Source organism: Martes martes, assembly GCF_963455335.1.
Source record: "Martes martes genome assembly, chromosome: 7".
NCBI classification, from domain to species: domain Eukaryota; kingdom Metazoa; phylum Chordata; class Mammalia; order Carnivora; family Mustelidae; genus Martes; species Martes martes.
This window is the reverse complement of record NC_137894.1, coordinates 100,933,946-100,958,698: the sequence shown is the minus strand read 5'-3', so window position 1 is coordinate 100,958,698 and position 24,753 is coordinate 100,933,946.

The following is a 24,753-nucleotide window of genomic DNA, read 5'->3' as shown; positions in this document are numbered from 1 at the left end:
TGTTGAGGGAGTCCTATGATGAATTGCCTGGACATGTATGGAAACTTTCTCTAAGGCCATCACACTTAGGCTTTGTTGGTTTTCTGTTGACTTTGGGATGAGTGTCTTCTCCCTCTTTTTTTCTGGATTTTTTCATATTTGAAAATGTGCTGAATGACTAGGCAAATGGGATATTTTTCTTTCTAATTTGTCTTTTTGTGGGGTTTCCCATTACATATGTAATGATACTAATTTTTACAGTTATCTTCTGTCTTGACTGGTAAATTTCATTTTTTTCAATTTTTATTAACATATAACGTATTATTAGCCCCACGGGTACAGGTCTGTGAATCGTCATGCTTACGCATTTCACAGCACTCACCATAGCACATTTGACTGGTTAATTTCTTTATAGAGATTTTTCTCTTTGCAGGGCTGTTTCACTTCTAAAACCTAGAAATGGACTGAAAAGACAGAAAAGCCAGTTAGTAAAAAATCAGTTTAAAACAACTGGAGGAACCACAGGTTTATTTCATATTGGTCATTTGGAAAGTCATATTAACCAAAGACAACTGATCTCAGAGCAAAATTTCTCATTTCTCATTTCTGGGTTGAAAGTCGATTCTCCTGAAAGTTGTTTCTCCTGAAAGTTGGTTCACCTGTGAGCTAGAAGCCAGGTACTTGAAATCCTTATTCAAATCTTACTGACCGTGCCCTGCTTAGCAGTTGTCAGAATCACCTCATAATGAACAGGTAAGGGGGAGAATGACTTCTTATGTCAGTGCTTGAACATTTTGTTAATGAAATTTCCATATAAACTTAGTATTTAGAAAATAAGTATAAAATGAAAAAGGTCTTGTGCGTTTGAAGTATAAGTAGGTCAACAATGAATTCTCATGGCCTTTTCAACTAGAGCAGTATAAAAAAAATTAAAATCAAGGTTGAACCTTGAGTCCTGAGAAATGGCAATTTATGTTTCCTGCCTTTTAGTTTTATGGAGATGGAAGAGAAATTTTCCAGATCTAACGTTGTGTGTGCACATGTGTGTGTGTACCCAACATTAAGTCTGGAATAGTTGTTATAAGGCGCCTTTATTTTTTTCTTTTAAATGGGGTATATTAAACTTTTAATAGTACTTCTCACAGTGTTATTTTCTCAACACTTTTTTGAGTAAAGAACATTTCTGTTTTATCAGTGAGCAAGTTTGGGCTCCAGGAGACTTAAATGACTTGCATCACTGTCACTGGATTAAAGAGCAGATGTTCCTATCTTGACTCTCCATCTGTTGGTCTTTCTATTAACCAGTGGGCCCAGGCCATTAGATCACTTTTAGCTCATCATTGCAGCTGGTTAATCTTTTCCAGTTGACCTCTGTATCTCCAAGCTCCCATTGTTTTGAATTGGAATCAGATTTTTGGAAGGTGTTTACAATTGGCTTCCCCCTTTGAACTCAACAGTGTTCTGGGGGAGTAACTTTAAGATAGGGGTGTGAATTAGCTACCTGTATAGTACCATCTTATTGTAAGTCTTAAATACTCACATTTAAAAAAAAAATTTTTTTTTATACTGGTAATACCTGTACTTAGCACAAAATTCAAATAGCACAAAATGACATTAAGGAAAAGCTTACCTTCTCTTCTGCCCTTGAGTAAGGCAAGCAACTGTTACCACCAGGGATATCTTATGAAATGCTCTACTATTATTGCAAATTGAAAACCCTTCTTTCCCCCACGTAGGCTGACTGTTTGTACTTCTAATGGTAACATGGGTGGCTCTTAAGTGGTGAGTGGTTTATGTAACCATCAGGATGTAAGATCCATTAATATTATCATTTGTAGTGTTCTTAGATCAACATTAGATGCTTTTTTGGAAAATTTTTTAGCAAAAGCTTCTGCCAAAAAATTTGTCCACTTTACAGAAATTTGACCACTTTAGCGAAGAAAAGTGCTCCTGATGAGCAAAGTGTTTTAAAGCAGAGGCTCTTCAAAAAAATTTTTTTTCAATTTTCACCATTTTTGAATAGCTAATGCATTCATTTGCACAAAATTTAAAAAGCATGAAAGGATCTACAGTGAAAAGTCTCTCTCTGTCCGCAGCCATCCAGTTCCCTTTCCCTCAAATTATTATTTTTTACTACTTTCTTATGTATAATTCCAAAAATATTTAAGGCACGCATAAGCAAACTCATACACAGAATTATTCCTGTATTATGTATAATATATGAGTGTTTGCTTATTTGAATCAGGGATTCTTGACCATGTGTGGCCGTCAGAATCACCTGGGGACTGTTAGATCACATGTGCCTGTACCCTTACTTACTTACTTACTTACTCGGTATTTGTATTTGGTTATTCTGGTAGGCTCCCTTGGTTGAGAACCACTAGCCTAAGATATAACTATTCAGACCCATGGGGCACATCGGGAAGCCACTGGGCCCAAGCCCAGGTGATCTGGGCAGGAGAACAGCTGCATGGATCACTCTGTGACCTGTGAGCAATCGGTTCCACCATCCACGCACGGTTAAGGGCATCTGCAACTACTCAGCTGATAAGCCTAAAGGTAAATTGCCTCTTAAAAGGGACTGTCTCCAGATTAATATAATCAGTGCTGCAATTACCTGTGTATAAATAACTTAATTCTCTGGTTTTATTTTTCCAAATATAGCTTACCTTTTCCCTTCTGATTTTTTAGTTGATCATCATAGAAAATTTAGAAAATATAGTAAAGTATAAAGAAACCGACTAGCTATGCATAATTACATAGTCCAGAGATAACTACTATTAACATTTGTTTTATTTTACTTTTGACATTGTGTTAATAACATAAGCACACTCCTGGAATATTTAAAGCAAATTCATCCCGACATTATTTCATTTCATCTGTATTTACTTCAGTATGTAACACTGATGAACAAAGGGCAAGGAAGGACTAAAAATACACACACACACACACACACACACAACTACACCTAACAAAAATCTACAATGATTACTAAGTATCATAGCCATTCAGCACTGACCTTTTCCCAGATTGTCTCAAATTTCTTTTCAGAGTTCATTATTAACACTTTGATACATACTCTGCCACCTTTTGTCTCCTCCTTCTCCCTGTGTAACTGTTTGTAATTCTTTGGATACTGTAAAGTACATATAGCCTTTCCCTCTCTTGGTATCTTATCCTGCTACATCTCACAGCTTTGTTTAAATGGCATGTGACATTCCATGGTAGAAATACAATAATGTACTGCTCTTTTCTATAATGAAGGACTTTTAGGTTGTTTCCAGTTTTTTTTTATTATTACAAATAATACTATAGTAAACATTTGTATGGAAATGTTTACTATATTTCCAAGAATAAGGTTCTAGATATGGATTTACTAAAACAAAAAGTCCCTCCTCTTCTTTCTCTCTTCCCCTCTCCTAAGTTAACAAAAATGGAGGACCTCTTTTGACTAGTCACGATGCCTCCCAATCCCAGCAATGTGTAGATATCCTCTTATAGAACTGTCTTGCAGCTAAAATTTTTATAACATACACATTAATTAATTTCTTCTTTTACCTAGGGACACCCTAGGTAAAACAGTGATTTATCTTGGCAAGTTCACATTTTTAAACAAAATATTTTCTTGAGACAATTGTAGGTTTACAGGTTATTGTAAGAAACATTACACAGAGATCCCTTCTATATTCTGCAATGGTTTCCCCCAATGCTAAATTTAAAATCATTTTAAATGATACAATATCACAACCAGGATATTGACATTGATACGTTTTATTAATCTTATTTTGATTTTCCCCATTTTACTTGTTCTTAAGTTTAATAATAAGCATGTGGTTTGGTGTATCCACCGCCACATTCAAAATAACTCAGCAATTCTAACATCACAAGGAACGATTGTATTGCTTTATTATTATCTCATATTCCCCCTCCTCACGTTAAAAAAAAAAAAACAAAACTCTTGAGATCTGAGTGCTGCATTTTTATATTCTTGGGGTCTTTAGTCTTTTCTAATGACAGTATAAGAAACCACAAGTCATCTTGTTAAAATAAAAATTAAAAAAATCACTAGGGCATTGTAAGGAAGACCTTGAAATATGTGTAGCTTTGTACCAGCTAATAAATAGATGAGAATGATTTGTGATTAGTATATTAATTATTTGTAAATGAAAGGGTATGTTTTGAGGTTATTTGAAAACTATTCTCAGGAGGAACTTAAGTGCATGCATAGACACACACACACACACACACACAAAGACTCTTGATAAACATTCCAAATTGCTTCCAGACAAGGTATTACCAACATTGAGTATCATTTAGAAAATGTAATATGTTACTAAGTGAACAATATTTTCATTGTTCTACCTTTGTGTTAAAGTCTTTTAATACATTTATTATCAAATTGGGTTTCAAAGAGTACTGCCAGTATTCTCCTAAAGGATACGGGGCAGACGTTTCTTTCATTTCTCTAGTTGTCCAATACTTCAAAGCATTATTTTCAGCAAAAATCTAATCACCAAGCTGCCAAAAGCAATAAGCATTCAGACTTCTTTCTTTTTTTTTTTTTTAAGATTTTATTTATTTATTTGACAGATCACAAGTAGGCAGAGAGAGAGGCAGAGATAGGCAGAGACAGAGGGGGAAGCAGGCTCCCTGCTAAGCAGAGAGCCCAATGCGGAACTCGATCCCAGGACCCTGAGACCATGACCCAAGCAGAAGGCAGTGGCTTAACCCCCTGAACCACCCAGGCGCCCCAGCATTCAGACTTCTGTCTTTAACAAGCTGGTACTAACTACTCTGCTCATGTGGTTGAGGCAATCATATTTTGCTTAATGGGGTTTTCTGTCTAAGGGCAGACTGGAAGACTTTGGCTAAAATTATTTCTCAAAGGGATTTGATCTAAATCAAAGGATACTTACCTTTTCGGAGTACAGTTTAATGAAAAAATAATTTTATTTTCTTTGAGAGGAGGTAATCTCTGAGAGGAGGGGCCCTTTTAGTCTCTCTCTGAAAAATGATCACGTTCTTTCTCCTTGTTGCTGGTCAGGGTACTCCAAGTCATTGTGGCACATTTCCTGGCATGATATCTCCTTTCATGGGGCCAGAATTACTGGTCTACAGTGAATTGGTGTGGATCTACCTTTATTATAATCCACTGTTTCTGCTAAAGTCAAACATCGCTGAATTTGGAATTGAGGCGATTATAAACAACACTATATGGGTGAACTTGGAATTGAGGGGATGATAAGGAACAGTGTTGGAGGGGAGATCATAAACAGGTGGCAACAGAAGGCACTGCTCTCAGGCAAATATAGCATGGGGAGGTGCTAGGTTAGAAATGCAATCTGTGATAAATCGTTCCCTAATTAGCCTGGAAAAATGAATGAATACGATGCATAGAAGATGCAATTTAACTTTAACCATGTAGTCACACACACTTTAGGTCTAGAAATCATATAGGAAGTATAAGCAAAAGAGATCAAATTCTGAAAGACCCTATATATATTTGTCATTGAAAGCAATAATAAATGCATATATCTTTTGCCCCGACAATTCTACTTTTGAGAATTTATCCATTACGTGTGTTTGTGTCTGTGTGAAAGTGACGTTTGTATACAAGATTATTCACTGCAGCACTGTTTGTAACAAGAAAGCTCTTGTTTATAAGTCAGCTCTAAACCCAAAGTATGTGAAATGATCATTTGAAGTTTCAGTTGTGATTTTTAAAGTTCCTCCACGTGGAGGTAGATCAGATTCTAATCCCTGTCCACCTTTACCTCTCCGTCTCACACTGAATAAAGTTCTGAGATTAGGCAGGTAACTAGGGTGGTTCTTGTTGAGAGCTTTAAAGATGTTAGTTAGCATTTCGTTCTAGGAATAGCAAGAGGCGTGGCCTCTTTGATTTGCTTTCAGTTGAAGAGGCTGGAACAGGGAGGTCTGGAGGTACTGGGTCTTTGACAACATGTTCTATAAGCGGAGGAAGCGAGTGCCGCAGACCCGTCCTCCTCACTCTTTTCTTCTTACTCTTTTCCTTTAGGATTGAAAGCAAAAGGCTCAAACTCTTTCTTATGTAAAAGCCATGTGAGGGTATTGTGACATGGAAGGGAAGTTCAGATCTGAGTGCCTGTGATTCTGAACAGACTGTTTATTTTTCAAGCAACATCTGTGTTTCATAATCTGTTTTATAGATATGTAATTGCTCTGATAATTTGCAGTGTACTGAGTTTAGAGAAGATCATTATTGGAGACCTAGAATTTCTGACAGTATTGGGACACAGAGTTCCTCCTCTTAGCTTCCAAAGATGTGGAACAAAACAAAAAGAAGGATGTGAGAAATATAACCATGGAATGGTCCTTGTTTCTGTGGTGAGAAATAGTTACATAGTCAGTGGGGCACCTGGGTGGCTCACTTGGTTAAGCATCTGCCTTCAGCTCAGGTCATGATCTTGGGATCCTGGGAGAGAGCCCTAAGGCCAGCTCCTTCTCCTTCTATCCCTCCCCCCTGTTTGTGTGTGCCTGTGCACTCTTTCACTCTCTCAAATAAATAAATAAAATCTTTTAAAAAAAGAAATAGTTACAAATAATAATGTAAACACTGATTACTGAGTTAACTAAAAGTTGTGAGATAAACTCTATCTTCCTTTGTGATGATACAGTTCAGATAACATCTAACCTGAACAATCAAGAAAGAGCAATTAAGGACAATTCTTAGTTAAGTAACTATGAAGAGATACAGATAAACCACTTTTAAGAAGTTGTGTCTAGGGGCGCCTGGGTGGCTCAGTGGGTTAAAGCCTCTGCCTTCGGCTCAGGTCATGATCCCAGGGTCCTGGGATCGAGCCCCGCATCGGGCTCTCCGCTCAGTGGGGAGCCTGCTTCCTCCTCTCTCTCTCTGCCTGCCTCTCTGCCTACTTGTGATCTCTCTCTCTCTGTCAAATAAAATAAAATCTTTAAAAAAAAAAAAAAGGAAGTTGTGTCTAAGTGGGGAGGTGCGGAGGACTCTTGAATTATAAACCTTCTGTCACTATTTAAGTTTTTAAAAAATCACGTGCCTGTATTTATTTTGTTAAAAGCTAAAAATATACCTTTTTATCTATATATTTGGAGCCAAGTGAATAAAAGTTAAGTGTAGTGTTTGTAATGATTATTTGAAATTTCCTCAAACACCTAGAGTAATGTTTTGGGAAAAAAGGATAGAGGTGAAGAATGTGAATTCTTGGATAAAATAAAGAGAGCGTTGCTGTCATGTAAACTTATTTGGCCTGAATTTTTGCATCTTTATTTCTCTGTAATTCACAGTCCTTTTGGTATGCTAGATCAAGCTAGTTGGCATACTTTTTTTGCAAAGTGGCTGAGAGTAAATATTTTCGACTTGGCAGATCACGTGGTTTCTGTTGCAACTGCTCAACTTTGCCATTGTAGTGTGAAAGCTGCCATAGGCAATGTGTAAATGAATAAGCATGGCTACGTTCCAATTTAACTCTATTTATGGGCATTGAAATTTGAATGTCATATAATTTTTATGTGTCACAAAATACACTTGTATTTTTTCAATCATGAAAAAATACAAAAACCATTTGTACCTTATGGACCTTACCAAAAAAGCAGGTGTGGGCAGGATTTGGCTAAGAGGCCATAATCTGCAGACCCTGGCTCTAGATTGAACACATTTGTGTGATTCTCTCCCATGCATAGCAAAGAGCTGCAGCCACGTGGGCTGTTAGAGGAATTTAACCTGAAGTGGATCAGCATCAATTTCCCAGCATTTACAGCTATGGAAATGATTCCATAGAAGGCTTTAAAGTCCTTATGGCCTCCTTTTCTCCTCTTCCCCTTTTCTATTTTCATGTATTTTTATTGTTTAGATTATAGAAACATCCCTGTGAATGAAGCTGTATTTCAGTGACTACTTCATTGTTGGAAATTTCATTACCAGAGATAGACATAATACAAGAGGTCATGGTGTAAAGACTTGGGTTCTCTTTGTTCCAGGAGAGCTGGATTGGGGCACCTGGGCTCCAGCAGCTTCTGAGGAGTTGGATATAAGGGGGGCTTCATAGATATCATGGCCTGTCTTCACTCACAAATGACCAGACCAGGTGAGTCCTGGGAGAAAGGTCCTCCCTGCCCTGAGAGGGCTATCCTGGAGACAGCCCCACAGCCCCCTTCCTTGTCACCAATAGTTGCTATTGATGGGGAGGACACAAATCTTCTCAGACATGACTTTGTTCCTTTTGGTTTAACTGTGCTGTGTCTTGGAATATAAAGATGAGTAAGACTGCCCCATCCTGAGTCTAGTGAGGGACATATGTAGAGAAATATACGAAACACTTAGATAAAGAGTGCTAATATATGTAGAGCCCACAGTGGAGAGGGGAGTCATGGAGAAAGAGGGTCAAGGAGGTTGACAGGCGCTAGGATACAAAAGACCCTGCCTATGCCTTGTCCAGGACCTGATCCTGAAGCTCTGGAAAGCAGAGAAGTGTAGGTTGTAATCAGAGTTGGAGGATGGACAGTTTAGGGAGCTATGGCATTAATTCAGGGGGGATAATGAAGCCCAAACTAGATCAGTGACAGTGGAGGCTGAGAAGAAGAGACAGCAGAGAGATTTAGGAGGTAGAAAAAGAAGAGCTTGGCTGCACATGGCTGAAGACAATTAATATGGGATGATCCCCAGCTTGGAGCTTGGGTGTCTGGGAATCACAGCAGCACTGATCACTGAGCTAATGATGATAAGAGAAATGGGCATTTGGGGATCCTCAGGGTGGGGAAAGGGTGGGCAGCAGGGCCTTCAGTTAGACATGATCATTGAGTTCTCTGTGAGAAACCCAAGGGCAGATGTCTAGAAATGAAAGTTTAAGAGTGAGTTAGCTCTAGGCTGGAGGCAGAGAAGCAAAAGTCCACTGCAGACCAGTTGCTGCTGGAGTTGTTCCGGGAGGCGAGGTCAGTCAGGAGAGGGCACAGAGTGAGGAGACTGGAGAAACGAGAACTCCCCATAGACCATCCACAGTTAGGACTCAGAGACATGCGTGCATTCAATGTCCAGATGGGATTTCCAGAAAGAGAGAATGTGAGGAGATCAAGGTGGATGTGCGTACAGGGTGAATGTATCTATGAGGATGTTTATCTTGGCGTTGTTCATATTTAAAAGTTGAAATAGCTTAAATATCCACAACAGGAACTAAATCATGGTATGACCATATGATAGAGTTCCATGCAGCTATTAAAATATGAAAAATGTATATATACACAAAACACCAGGGGCGCCTGTGTGGCTCAATTGGTTAAGCACTGGACTCTTGATTTCAGCTCAAGTCATGATTTCAGGGTCATGAGATCGAGCCCCATATTGGGCTCTGTGCTTAGTATGGAATCTGCTTTTCTGTCTCTCTCTGTTCCTCCCCTGACTCTCTCTCTCAAATAAATAAATAAAATTTATTAAAATAAATTTTAATAAATAAATAAAATTTATTTAAAAAAACCACTGGTGGAAAGTACATCAAAATGAGTCATAGGAAATACTATTGTAGTATTTGTTTCTTATTTATTATTATTTATTAAGTTGTCCTAGTTGCCTTCTCTCTTTTCCAAATGGTATTCAATAAACTTGTATGACATGTGTGAACAGACCCAGCCAAGGAGGCAGGACAACATTGCTGAAATGCGCATTGGATTCTGTATGTGGAAGTCATTAATTTGGTAGTACCAAAGCTGCCTGAGGGGTGAATGGGAAGAGAGGAAGTAGAAACAGCAAGTTTAGATGTTTCTTTGAGGATGGCTGTGAGGGAAAAGGGAGACCAAAGGGGCCGTATCTACCAGGGATGAGGAGCTGAGAGAATTACTTTCTCAGGTGGGGAGTCTTGACCAAGTCCCTATGTTTAGTTGAAGAATCGGTATCTCAGGAGAGGTTGCAGGTTACAGGTATGAAGAGGATTGTTGACTGGGCAAGGAAGGAGAAGAGGAGAAGGAAGAGGAGTCTAGAGCTTCTTTTAGGGATGACCTGTGGGCAAGATATGGGGAAGAGGATACAAAGAATGCAGACAAAATCGATGATGTGTGGCTGTGGAGAGGGAGCCAATGACGTGCATTTTGGAGTGAGATCTTCTTGTCTGAAATCCACATTTAAGTTCTGCAGTGGAAGAGGGGTAGGTAGGGGCGGGGGTAAGGGTTGGGATAGATGAAACAAGATCAGTGAGTTATTCACAATTGTTGAAGCTGGGGAATGGAAGTTTATGATTCTGAATACTTTTGTAAAATTTCCAAGATTAAGTAAAAAAGGGCTCTATCCTTACTCGAGGATACCAGCTGAGTCTGACCTGCATACTCCTACCTGAAGCTGTTAAGCCAAGTGCTTGCTACCCCAGCATCCCAAAGAGTAGATGCATTGGCTTCCTGGCTGCCTTATTTCCTGTCCTAACTCCTCTGGGGAAGGGGCACCCCCCGCAAGGCCCACTACAACTGGATAGCAGTTTTTGCAGCAAGGATTCAGTGGCCAGATGAGTCAACCTGGGGAAAAAAAAAAATGGAAACTTGAAGGCAAAATCCCCAAGTAATCCTGGGTCAACAGTCTCAAAACATGCAATAAAAAGTAAGTGGGCCTGTGTGCCTTCCAACCCCCCCCCCCCCCCCCCCCGCCGCCCAGGGTATTGTGTTATCGAGAGGTTCTGTGGGCTGCCGGGTCTCCAGGTTTGAACACACTGTGGAATAGTACGTTGGGAAAGAACGATCACTTTGTGCTTTGTCCAGATGTCCCATTCCCACCTCCAGGAGCCGGGTGCTTGCTCTGAGAGGTCTTCATCTTCTGAGGCAATTATGGTACCCAGAATAAAACCTCGAGACCTTTTTTCTTGAGATGGTACTTTGAAAGATTTTGGCACATAATGAATGTTCAGCAAATGTTAGGTCATCATCATCATTGTCATCATCACCACTAGAGCAGAACTTTCAAACAACATAATGTTTTAGGGCGGATACGAGCTCAGAGTTCTTTCATTTTCAAGTCACTCATTTTGTAAATAAAGAAACTGGGGGAGCTCAAATGACTTGTCCCAGGTCACCCAGTTGTTAGTGGCAACCTTTCTCCTTGAACAAACCAGTAAGCATCTAAATCTGCTTGTCACCCTTTCAAAGCCTGGGCCTAAATGGAGGGTGGTGTGGTGAAAGAAATACTGTCCAGGAGCCAAAGGCAATGCCAAACCAGCTGAAGTCCACTGTTTAACCTTCTTTAAAACTTTCAAGACAATCCCATTCCATAAACCGTAGAAAAAATGATACAACCTCTTACCTTCATCCACCGCATCCATCATACCTCCCACAGCCCCAGAACACCGCCCTCCATAATTCAAGCTCCTCCTCAACACGGCCTCTCTCCCTCTCCCCACCCATTCCTTCAGAAGGAAGCCTCCTCCATCTTTTGGGGGGCGGGGAGGCAGAGGGGGCTTGACTTTGGCAGGCTGGCAGAGGGGGCAAGGTGGAGGACGACTCCCATGATAATAGCCTCAGAAGGGCAGCTGGGGTGAAGAGGGCAGTGATGACAGGCAGGGCATATGGGACCTGTTTAATACACATTCAAGGAAATACACTGAATTGAGACATCTGAGACAGTAATGAAAAGATGTGGTGAGAGCAAGACTAGGGGATACACAGAAAGTAGTCAAGTGGGAATGTCTTCTCCATGTGTCAGCTCCTTCAACAAATCAGGAGTTGCTCCCTCCACATATGACCTAGAACTGGGTGACACCCCCGGACACCCTCCTAGATCCTCTCCCATCAGCTTTAGTGTCCAAGCGAGTAGATGAAGCTTTTCTCTCCCATGCATGTGTATGTCTTGGCTTCTTGGCTATGATTCCTTCCCAGGTAAGCTTCAGATTCGGGGAGGGGCATCCAGGGATCCTGGCTCACTCTCTTTGTTGAGCTGTGCTGTTCGGTGGCCAAGGAAGGAGGTGTATCCAGGTCATTACCTGTGGCTGATCAGGGTGGGCCCTGCCATAGAGGGAGAGGGACCTGGACCTTGTGGAGGGGCTGCTCATGCTATGCTGGGTGCAGGAGAGCCATGGAGATCTGTGGGGGGGAGCCTGTGCCAGTTGTTACAGCTCTGTCCAGACTTTCTGGAGGATCTGGATGGAGTGGGAACCACTCAGCCTATAGTCCTCTCTTTCTATTTATGTGAAGGAAATATTGAGGACTCAACTATATTTATCTTCCTAGGATATATGAGCTTTCAAATAAACACAGAAATAAATAAGGCAGACAAATTCTGTAGATAAATGGGCAAAGCACTTTTTTCCAGTCTTATAATTAAGGATTAAAATGCTCCACCCTGGCAGAAAACCTGCCATGTCTCATCAAGACTAATTATGGAATTCATCACTGCCATGACTGAGTTGTTCCTTCCATCCAGGGCAAGCTGCTTACAAATCACAAGTTCCTGTTCCACGTGGCAGGTAGGTGAGAACAATGGCTCTCTCATTGAGTTTTCAGCCAGTAATCAATCCGGCATCTTACTGAGCTCATACTGTTAAGGAGGGGTCATAGTGGCGGGGGTAGAGTTGATCAATGGCTAGTGGGGAGGCCTCCTGTTCTCCAGGTGCATAAAGAGTAAAGAGAAGATAAGGCTAAGTCGTGTGCAGCCATCAGAGAACAGACTGGTCTATCATAAGGGCCTGTTGCATGGACTGTTCGTTTCTTCATTCATTTAACAAATCTTTAACAAAGAATTTGGGGTATGTGCTGATACCAGGGGTAGAGCAGAGAAGAAAACAAATCCCTTACTTTTATGGAGGGTGTATCCTAGGGGGAGGGCGGAGAGCATGAACGGATAAATATATGGCATACGGTAATAATAAATGATGAGGGAAAGGGATGGAGAGATTGCTATTTAGGGTGAGTGGTCCAGGGAGATCTTTCTAATTAGCTGACAACTGAACAGAGTGGAGAGAGGGCGAGAGCCAAGCTGATACCTGGGGGGAGAGATTCTAAGGAAGCAGTGAGTGTCCAGGACCCAGATGGGAGTTCGTTAAGGAGGAAGCAGTGTGTTTGCAGGGAAGGGAGTGTAGGAGAGTTGGTGGCGGGGGAGCAGTGGGTCTAGGTCTGAAGGGCCCTGTGGACTATTTAGGACACTGACTTTCAATAAGTGACTTTCACTGAGCCACTGGGGGGGTGTTGAGAGTGTGTAAGTGTTGCACATGGGTCTTAGGTTTTATAGGGCTATTCTGTGTGGAGATTAGGTGGGAAGTAGGTGGGGAGTAGAATGGAGTAGGTGGGGGAAAGCTGGGTATAACCAGTAGCTCACGATCTCCAGGGAAGAGCTGATAGTGCCTTGCACCAATGCAGTCATGGTAGGGGTTGAGAAGTGGAGGGATTATGGATGCATTTTAAAGTAGAGCCAACAGGACCTGTTGACAGATTGCATGTGAGGGGTTGGGGAAGGGAAAGAGGCAAGGATGACTCCAAGACTGAGCATGAACAACTGGAAGAAAGGAGCTCCCACAGAGGCTCTAGAAGGGATACAGTCACCGGGAGGGTGACCAAAGGGCTTGGACCCCAATGACTCATGGCATCAAAGATAAAACTCGGAGTCTATTTGTTGATGAATGCGTCTACTTGGAAGGAGGAAGAGGCTGCACATTGGTGGCCCCTGGGCAGAATCTGGCTGTAGACGGACGTGTTTGGTTTGGTTCTCACAGTATTTATCATGCAACCGAATTAGTTGATATTTAAGACCAGTGGGATTTTATATACAAATCTGGATTTCCTGCTTCTTTTAGGAAAGTGGAAGACCTGGCAACTCAGGTGAGGGCTGGCTGGCCCTGAATGACAGGTGGCCCCTTTGGTAGGGCATGCCCCCTACTCGCTATTCTCTCAGATCTGCGGCTCTTCTCTCCCAATCCCGGTCTCCTCATTCAAAAAGAGGAATCACGGTCGTACTTACCTCCTGGTGGTGTTAGGAAAATTAACAGAGATAACTTATGTAAAGCCACTAAAATACACGGTGTCTACTAAATGTTCAAAAACGTTTGCTATTATTGTCGGTATTATTATCTGTCTGGTCTGGCAGGGCTGTGAGTTTGCAACTCTTGCCATGAGAATTTCAGAAAGCTGGAAGATGATTCTAACAGGGGTTGAGAGGTGAGTGAAACTTCCCTTAATAAAATATGGCACCAAACCAGAAGGCAGGAGGGAAGGAAGCACAGCTCCGAGACACTTAGAAAATTGTGTCTGCCTGAGCTCTATCAGCCCCACAGATCAGGGTTCATTTCTCTTCTTCCGCAGAGCTGGGCATAGTGGCCTGGATCACCCAGTGACTCATCTAATAGCCCGGTGAGTTTGCCCAGCTTACAGCATCACAAATTACATTTGCAGCCTCCTTATCAGGCAAGCTAGGAAATTAAACCTAAACGGCTACGGCGTTGCTAAGTAATATGGCTGCGTACACAGCCGCCTAAGGCTGAGACCATCACAGCCCTGTTCAAGCATCATTTCCCACTGTGGCTAATACGGTTTGAGACCTTCAAAAAAATCGGTTTTCTTTTAAGGTCAGGAAACAGGGTGATCTAGTTGTAAGCAAGAGAGAGAATTTCCATTCCAGATGCTAGGTGTGTGTGTGCATGTGTCTGTATGTGTGGGTGTCTGTATGTGTGTATGAGTGTATGTATGTTTGTGTATGGGTCTATCTTGGAAATCTATAGTCTCGAGGCTAGTAAAAGCAAGGGGCAGGGGTAAATCAGAGATAGCATCTTGCCATCCTGGACCTCTTTGTCCTGGGCCATCTATGTCCATTTCAGGGTTAGTCTCCTCATGGACCCACAAGGTGTAGAGCTCCAGGGCACAGACCCAGGGAGTGAGGCAGTAGCTCCATGGTCCCCTGAGTTCCTGCAGGTGGGGACCTAGCATGTGTGTATCACGTCACCCCAGTGTGGCCCTTCTGTAACCCAGTAGCTATGCTGGGTGGTGAAGTGTGGTCAGGGAGTTGAGACATCTGCTGCCCAACGGTCCTCCACAGCTCCCTCTCTGAAAGGACTCCCTTCAACTCCTCTGAGGTGATCTCCTGGGAAGGGGTGAGGGAGTGAATTCCTCTTCAGTTAGTATCTTCAATCACATCTTCTTCGTAAGCTGCATGTTATATTTCAAGACTCATTTGGGTAGGATGGGACCCACATACTTCTGGTTGGTAAGAAGAGCTTATAGGCCACTGGGGGGCGGGGGATGCCTGCAGGACTGTGGGTGTGTTTGACCTGGTTGGCTCTGAGGTAAAACCTCAGCTTCATCCTCTGGTAGCTCTCAATAATCTGACCTAGCCAGTCCTGATCTTCTCTAAGCAGAAGAACGTGGAGAATTTCTGTTGGCCTTTGTTGTGCTGTATGAGACATGGCTATGCCTAGATGGGACAAGGACTTTCAGATGAGGGATGTCTTCAAATCAAACTTTCCATTGGCATTCTTTCCATTTACTTGGCAGGCATGGGCCCATCTCCCTGGGGGGGAGCTGTGCTCTGAAAGAACTAGACTAACCCGGGCCACTGACCTGACTGGGACATCCTTGTACACCATGTATCACTCAGGAAACACTTGACCAAGCAAGGGTCAAACTTCAGTCCCTTTGCGTTAACAAACAGCTGAGGGTAGATATTTATATTCAATCATTAAACCACCAACCCATCCCATTTTGTAGTGCTTTGCAAACATTGTGTAGCTGTGAGCTGTGACTTTTTTCACATGAACTTGCATTGGTACTTGGGTCTTATTGGTTAGTTTTCATATAACATATAACTATCTTTGCTGAATGTTTTCACTACCGAATGGTTGCTTAATAAGTTAAATCAAGAGCTTCATGATTTGTATCCCTTCCCCTTGAAGACCATTTTTAAACAGTGCCTCTTCCATTTCTCTGGAGGGCCACCACTGGTTGAATATATGTGTTTCTTTCAGTGGATCTTTCATGACTTGTGTTGTTCCTGTTGCCCAAAAGACTTCCAGAGAGTGAGTTGGCCCCAAGCTGAGTGCCTCTTTAGCTCTGCTTACCTTCTTCTTGACGACTGGTGAGCTGCTAAGAACATGTCTGCGAGTCTATGCACTTGCCCATTTCCGAGAGTCAACTCCATCTGAATTCTCTGAGCTGGTACAGAGACAACCTGGGTTAAGGTCCCCCAAGGGGAAGGGAGACCCCAGCCCCCACTGGCAGCTTCCCGGGGCAGAACAAGAACAGCTTCAGGACATCCTGATTCTCCAAGGACCTCAGAAGGCACCATTTCTACCTAGGATAGTGGCAAATCAGTGGAGCAACCTTGTGTTCTGGGGACAGTCTCTCCTCATTCAGAATTGTTTCTCTCTCCACCTCTGTTGAAATATCCTGGTCAGCTCTAGGGTCTCGAATTTCTTCTTTTCCTTCAAAGTGAAGACTGGTCAGAACCTCAGAGACGGTGATGCACCTTTAACAGTGAAAGCCTTTTACAAAATTCTGATGATCAACTATTGCAGTGTCATGGTGAAAAATGCTGAAGATACAGAAAAGTACCATAAAGAAGATAAGAATCGCCCATAACCCATCATTAACCCACAGAATACCATTACTAACATTTTGAAATAACTAGTTCAGGATTTTTTTCTACTCACGTATAGATACACCCACACTTACATATGTCTATATGTATAAATTAAAAAGTGGAATCATGCTATTTTGTAACCTATTTTTCCCATTAAGATTATATTGGCATTCCTGTGCCATTAAAGTAGTCTATATCATCATTGTGATTGCCTGTCATTTGTGATGTGGACACATTCTGGTTTATTTAGCCAATTCCCTATTATGTGACATTTAGGTGGATTCCAATACTTTTTTTCTTGCCATTAGAATCATTGCTGTAAGGAATATCCTTGAGCTATGTCAAAGTTTAGCCCATTTTTTAAAAGACTGTGATATTGTCAAATCATTCTCCTGAAAGGGTAGATGTATTTCTGACCAACTGCGTATGGGTGCCTTTTATTGCAATTTAAAACGTATTTGCCAATTTGATGGGTGAAAAATGAGCATCTCCTTGTTAATTTTAATACCTTGGATTATGCGAGGTTAAACATTCTCCTTGCCAGTAAGCGACCGGCGGGGATATTTTGTGCTCCCCTGCTTCCAGACGATGGAGTTTAAGTGTTGTTAGTTACCACTTAGGAAGATGAAATTGGGGCGTGCTGTCAGGCAGAGGAGGGCAGTGAAAGTAGTCGCTCTTAGCCTTAGGAGCCGAAAACCAATCTTCCTAAGTGTCTGTTTTCAATCTTTGCTAAGCGGGCCTCCTGATCTGAGGGAATCTTCTCCTCCAGGCTTCCTGTAGGACAGAACTGGATGGAGCGCGATGTGGGACCCAAGAGGCTTGGGATGGCTTCAGGACGCAGACAGGGTGCCTGGCTCACTAATAGATTGATATCCTTCACCTGCAGTCATCCCCCCATTTTCTTCCTGTCGTTCATGCAGATAATTACATATCAGATAGCTTTCATTTTGTTTTGTGGTGTCAGTTCCCTTAAATGATGGAGTAACTTGAGTGTTTGGAGCTATTGCTGATATTTTTGTGTCTGATTTGGGTGGATAATCTGCCCAGGAGGTGGTTTAGGACCTGCCAGGCTTCTGTTGCTTCTAGGCATGCAGGCTCTCAGGACTAGGTGAGGACAGAGGTCACAGCAGGGGAGCTGGATTTGGGAGGTGCCTTACAGGCGTGTGATACACTCGGGATCAGATCTGTGATCTGTGATACGCAATGCACTGGGTGGCCCAGCAATCCCGGGTTGGTGTGGCTGGGCTTTGAGGACATATAGTGGCACCGTGCTCCTTTCATGATACAAAAATGACTTTAGTGTCATTCGTTCCAGTTAGAAGGTCTAGGGGTGGATCTAGAAGACAAAAATCATGAGTTATTTTGCCAGTTTCGATAACCAAGTTTATGGGGAGAAAAGCAATGGCTGTGGGGAAGGCCTGCGAGGTGGTGAAGTCTGAGGGGATTCTGGCTTCCCTCCAGCTGAAGCAGGTGGTGTGAGCAGCTCTTGCGAAGGCTGGGCTCGAATGGCCCCTCCATCATCCCAAACTGGCAGGTGCTCCCAGAAAAGCCGCTGAGGTGTGAGAGAAACGGCCTCGTTACCTGGAATGTGGGAAAGAGAGTGGAGGTTTTATGTATAATTTCCTTTCCTCAGAATCCAAAATAGTCATAAATAAGCCCAAAGAGGCAACAGGCAGGAGAATTAAACATGAATGCCTATCATTTCTGAGGAGCTGGAAGCTGAGAGGAATTCAAATAGCATCTTTCACTGTGGGTTTTGACTCTAAAGTAACTTGGCCAAAGCTCCCTGCAGTCAGCTTGTGAAAAGGGATCTGCAAGGTGACATCATGCCACAGAGATGAAGATTTTCGCAGTGGAAAAAACACGTTCGGCGTAAGTGAGCTCCTTGGTGTGACAGGACGTAGGGCCTTTTGGTGTTGACTGCACACAGGAGAGGACTGGGGAGGGACTGGTGGCCCATGCAATTGGCTGCCATGAAGAGAACTGCCTCTTGGAAGAACCTGGAGGCATTCGGTTGAACTTAGTGGTGGGCCAGGCTTTATTATTCATCACAGTGAAACTGCTTTTTCTTTTTCTTGTTTTTCTTGTAAATCTGATTTGATCTTCATCATATAAAATATTTACCACAGGTTTATTGAATTTTGGCTTTTCAGTTGGGATTGGAACACCTGCTGAGGCTCATGGGAGGGGAAGTTTTATAACTGGTGTGGGGAAGAAGAAGGTATGTGTGTTTTATAAGTTATGGTAGCTCATGTGTAAGGAGTCAGGCATGGACCCTCAGTCCTGTTGGGGGTGCTGCGGAACAATGGGCAGAGTGAAGATCCCAGAGTCAGACCATAGGAGAGAGGTCCCCCTTATCTGTGGTCTTGCTTTCTGCGATCTCAGGTACCCGCGGATCAGCTGTGGTCTGGAAGCCAATGATCCTCCTTCTAACACATTGTCAGAAGGTCACTATTGCCTAATGCCACATCAGAACACCTCTGTCATTCATCTCACTTCATCTCATCACATACGTGTTTTATTGTCACGTGTCATTACAAGACGAAGAAGATTTAGTAGTACAGCGCTCCTTTCACGATACAAAAATGGGCTTTCATGTCCTTCATTTCAGTTAGAAGGTCCGAGGATGGATTTGGAAGACCAAAATGATAGATATTTTGAGAAAGGAAATCACATTCACGTAACTTTTATTACAGCATATTGTTATAATTCTATTTTATTATTAGTTGTTGTGAATCTCTTACTGTGCCTAACTTATAAATTAAACTTTATTGTAGGTATGTGTGTATAGGAAAATACATAGTATTACAGAGGGTTTGGTACTGTCAGTGCTTCCAATCATTCCCTGGAGGCTTTGGAACATGTTCCCTTGGATAAGTGGGGAGAGGGGACCACTATAGGTGCCATTGGAACCTCACCTCCCACTCCACCTGGAGGCATCAGGGCCTTGTTTTCTGTCCCAGGGTCTGTGTGTAACTGGAGTGGGAGGCCCTTTTACCTGAGAGTTATTATCCTTGCTGCATGATTTGAACACTCCTGACCTTCGTTCTCACTTGTAAAATGAGGTAATAATAGTATCCATCTCAAGGAATCATGTGATTAACTGGGTTAATACCTTAAAAAAAAAAAGAGCACTTAGAGCACAGTGAATACTCCATGCATGTTAAGTATTATGATGACAGTAGTAGTAATGACCGTGAATACTGGATGTCTCAGACGGAGGGAGCCTGGGAAGGTTACCTGATGTCTCTACCTTCAGGCAAGGTTCCAGTGAATTCCCACTTTACACCTCTGTGGCTTTGCTGAGGACATGGTAAAGAATACCAGGGCTATTGTTCTATCTACATCTGGAAGGGGCAGATGGAAATATAACCAGACCTGTGAGTTTATACAATAATACAATAATTGGTCAAAATGGAGAACTTGATCTTGAGAATTTCATTAATCTCTTCAACTGCATTGAAGGAGCAAGAAAGTGACTTCTCATATGGGTCCCCAATATTTGAAAGAGTGAATGTTGTCCTTTAAGTCTTTGCCTTGCCCCCATCAGCTGTGTAATCTTGGGCTAGTTACTCAGCCTCTCTGAACTACGGTTTCCTCATTTGCAAAATGGGACGAATATAGCATTGTTGGAATTCTGAATCAGGTGATATCTGTAGCACTGAAAGCAAATTAAGTTCTTAGAGCCTGGTGAGGGCTCGATAAAAGCCTAGTATCATGCCTATTATTATATTTATTATAAATGCTTATAGTTACAAACTACCTTTATAATTAACAATTTAGAAGGCAGGAAACAGGTGACTTTCACACTAGGGCGTGTCCTGTGGTGACCTTCTGCCTCACCTAAAAAGATGTTAACACTCACAGGAACTCCCTCAACTTGGCTGAGCCTGATCCCCAGAGCTCAGCGGTTGTCTGTGTGAAGACAGGGCTCGGCCATGGGAAGACTTCCATGTGAAGGTGTCCTTGTTGCTCAAGGTCCACGTTGTCCTGCCTTTGTATGTGTCTATAGCCCCAGGGAACAGCTCAAGGCTCCTATTGGATGATCAGGACTTATGAGGCTTTTTGAGGGTTCTGGACTCAGATCCTCCTCACCACTGACTCTTTCCATTGGGCAAATTCCTAGGAGGAGACTGGCAGGATTATATAGTCAGTGTATGTTTAACTTTTTAAGAAACTGCCAACTGTTTTCCAACATGGTTGTAGCATTTTACATCCTCACCAGTCCCAGGTGTACAATATCCCCAGCCACACATTTTCCATTCTTTCCCTTACAGCAAAGTTGGTGCTTTTCAAGCTTAAAGATATATATATATATATATATATATATTTTTTTTTTTTTTTACATTTTTTTAAAGAAGTAGAACCTTAAAAATAAAAAAGGCCATACCTAGATCACCAGTAAGTAAAGCAAATAGGGAGACAGGTGTTTTGGCTGGAGGGTTGGGGAAGTGCATGGAGCCTGAAGCCCCGAGGCCCCTCTGCCCACTCTGGGCCAAGGGCAACACAGAGTGAAGACCCCTTCTAGGTTACAAGCAGGGGTGAGGTTTGGCTGAATTTGGCTTTCTGTTGAATTCTGGGCCTGCCGGAGGAGCCGTGATGCTGTCCGGGTTCGGGCTGCCCGCATCTCTGCTAGCCATGCTGGAAGCCTTCCATGGGGGCATCCAAGCTCGTGGCAGAGGGCGAGCCCCTCAGAGATGGACCAGACCCTACAGACAGACCAGACCCAGCCCCTCAGAGGTGGACCAGACCCATCGCTCCAGGGATGATGCTTCTTGCTGGATGGAAAATGTTTTCAGGATATGAACACTTTTCCGTCACCATGGCGTGTCAGTGAAACTTACTCCATCTGCGGGACGAATATCAGAAGCTGTGGGACTCCAGATACCGGGAACAAAGAAACAAATTGGGAACATTGTGCGCAAAAAAGATTTTAATAAAGATTGAACCGGCTCTGTGCGTAGATTCTGCCACTCTTCTTATTGCGATCGTGACAGTGATGCAGGGCAGGAATGAAAAGCCTGAGCCTGAGGCGATTCGTCTTCCTGGCGCTGATGGGTGAGTGTCACCTGCATGGTGGCTGACAACAGAGGTGCCCTTTGCAGGGAGCTCCAGGGGCACCTTCCACCCTCTATAGGTCTCCCCTCTCTGTCCTCACCACCCAGCACCCCCTGGCTCAGGGCCCCATGGCTGAGGCCTCAGTGTGCCTGGGGGAGCTTGATGAAAGCAGATACCTGGGCCCCCAGCCTTTATTCAGTACCCCTGGGGCAGGGACCTGAGGAAGCTGAGTTCTCACCAAGCCCTCTGCACAGCCTTCCTCCTCCACGTTCTACTTTTATTATGGAAACATTTAAACATATACAAGAGTAGATAGAATAGCATCACAAACCCCCATGTATCCACAGCCCTGCGTCAACAGATTTGATATGGACAATCTTGTTTTGTCTCCAACCATCTCCCCTCCTTTCCCCTTGTATTATTATTTTTTAAAATAAGGAATCGAGCCTAGCAAGGTTAAGTGACTCCTTTATTTTTTTTTTTTTTGAAAGAGTTTACTTATTTATTTGACAGAGAGAGACAGTGAGAGAGGGAACACAAGCAGGGGGCGTGGGAGAGGGAGAGAAGCAGGCTTCCTGCCGAGCAGGGAGCCTGATGTGGGGCTCGATCCCAGGACCCTGGGATCATGACCTGAGATGAAGGCAGATGCTTAATGACTGAGCCACCCAGGCGCCTAGCCTTTTATTAATTTTGAATCAAATCCCAGACATCCCATTATGTCATCTATAGATAGGTCAGTTTGTATGGCTAAGAGAGCAGAACTTTTTTTTTTTTTTAAATTAAAATATCCACAGTATCAAATCCCACCTCAAAAAATGAGCAATAACTTCTGGGTGTTTCTTATGCAGAATCAAGTGTGAGGACCATGGTAGTAAGCTCTCTGTCCTAGTGGAAAGTCCCTTCGTCAGCCAGCAGGAGACACCCTGACACATGTTGGAGGAGGATGTGTGTTTTTAAAGCTGACAGGAGCTCTACTTCTGGAAATCCACACTCACAAGAGGAAAACAGCAGAAAGTCTGTTGACTGATGACGTGCATTGCAAAAGCGTCCCTGGCTCTTAGGCCTAGGAATCTGGGAGTCTCGTAGTAGAAGCCTTCTGTTTAGTTCTCAAACAAATTTTATATTTTAACCCGAAGAGCAGAAGGGAGCAGCCCTTGAGTTTCCTAGGAATAGTCTTTGGGGCTACTAGTATGACGTCACTCTGCGGGCTCCCTGAAATGATGCTCGCTTTCACATGTCCAGTTAGGAAACCTGAGTTTGCTTCATGGCTCTGCAGTTTATGTGCTGTGTGGTTTTCTTAAGTGCATTAGACAGATGAGGTCTTCTGCCCCAGTTACCTCGCAGGGGTGTTTGCTTGAAATAATGACAGTAGATCCCCTGCCTGGTTACGTACCTGCTGGAGGCTGGGGAGGGTGTGCTGATGCTGGTCACGTGCTCCCCGACCTGCCGTGCCAGGCTCCAGTCATGGTTCCTTTTGGGTGCTCAGCAGGAGACAGCTGGGCTTCCCTGACACCCAGAGCCCCCAGAGCTGGCAGGCAGAGCTGGTCCTGCTGGGACTCTTGCCTTGCTTGCCCCCCTTCAGGAGCCCTCTACAGTGTGTGGTGTGACTCTCCCTGACTGACTGTCTTGTCTCTTGCTGGTGAGAGCACTATTGTCCATGCGCAATGGTCTCCTCAGAAGTAAGACTGGTTTGGCCCTGGCTAACCAGGTATCCCTTGAACCCAGCAGGGGATAGGGAACGAGGCAAGGGAACCTTGCCAGAGGAGAAGCCTGCATGAGGGGACAGAGAGGTGCCAGGTTCTTCTCTTGCTGTCTATCCTCAAAGGCAGGTGGTATTCAGTAGTAAGTGACCAGGTAGATGGGCTCACCTGTGTGGAACCCAGGGCAGTGGGGCCAAAGTCTCAAAAGTCCCTGATAATAGCCTTTTCCTCTCAGCAAAGGCCTGATTGTGTCTGGAGAATGGCCAAAGGAGTAGCTGGGGACAAAGGTCACTTCTCTGCCTCCTTTTTAATGCCTGGAGAGGCCAAGGCATGTCCCCAAGGGCCTAGTCTGTCCAGGAGCTACTGCTTGCTGACTGGCTGGACATTCTATCTCTAGAGCCAAGCAGACCCTCCTCCCCCACCCATCCCAAAACCTGGGGCTTCTGAGGAGGTTCATGAGAGCCTACTGGTGCAGCTTGGCCAAAGATGTCTGGTATCTACCTGGTGAGTCCTAGTCATGACTTTGTAGTGGGGGGTGTCAGAGAGGAGGCAGGCCATGGGGGAGATGGGACTGGCTTTGGAATCCGTAGATCCCAGCTTCCATTCCCTCACAGCGGAATGTGGGGGGAGGGCATATCAGTGCAACGATAATAGAGGGAAGTTTGATGACATCACTCAAAATCACAAATGCACATATCCTTTGATCCAGCAATTCCACTTGTGCAAAAAGATGGACACACAAGGAGGTTCTCTGTGGTGTGTTTGTAGTAGCGGGAGCTCAGCAACATCTAAATGCCCATCAGTAGCCGTTCTTCCACATGACAAACTCTGAAAAAGAATGAGGCAGCACTATGCATTTACTGCTACAGAAGGATCTAGAGATATTATTGAGTGAAAAAGGCGAAGTTGAGAAGAGCATATAGTATGCTACCTTGTTTGCTTTATTAAAAAGATTCCTTTTATCCACACAGAATATGTATGGACAAGTAGCCAGAAACTGAAAACCCAGTTTATCTTTGGAGCGGTGACCTGGGGGGCTAGTGGTGGGAGAGAGATGTGTTTTTACTGTAAGCTCCTCTGTAAAATTTGAGTTTTGTACTATTCGTATGTATTTAAAATAAAGTATGTTTCAATGAAGTCTCCGACGTTTATGGGCTGTGTGACTTTGGGCAAGTCACTTCCCTCTATGAGCCTCCTCTGGAAAACCAGACAAGATTTACGTCATGGCGTTGCAATAATGATGGGAACTAACGGGTAAGAAGTGCCTGGTGTGGGATGTGCACATGAGGGGGATTCAGCAATGGGAGCTTCCGTGATTGTTTATGATACTGTTGCAGTTGTAACCATCTGGATGCCAGGGTGGGGAGAACAATCCCACGCTGAGGTGACTGGGGAGACCGTGGACACCTCAAGGGCAAAGATGGCCGCCTTCTCATGTTCATCTCCTCCACGCCTGGGGCATCGGGGATCTGGGAGGAT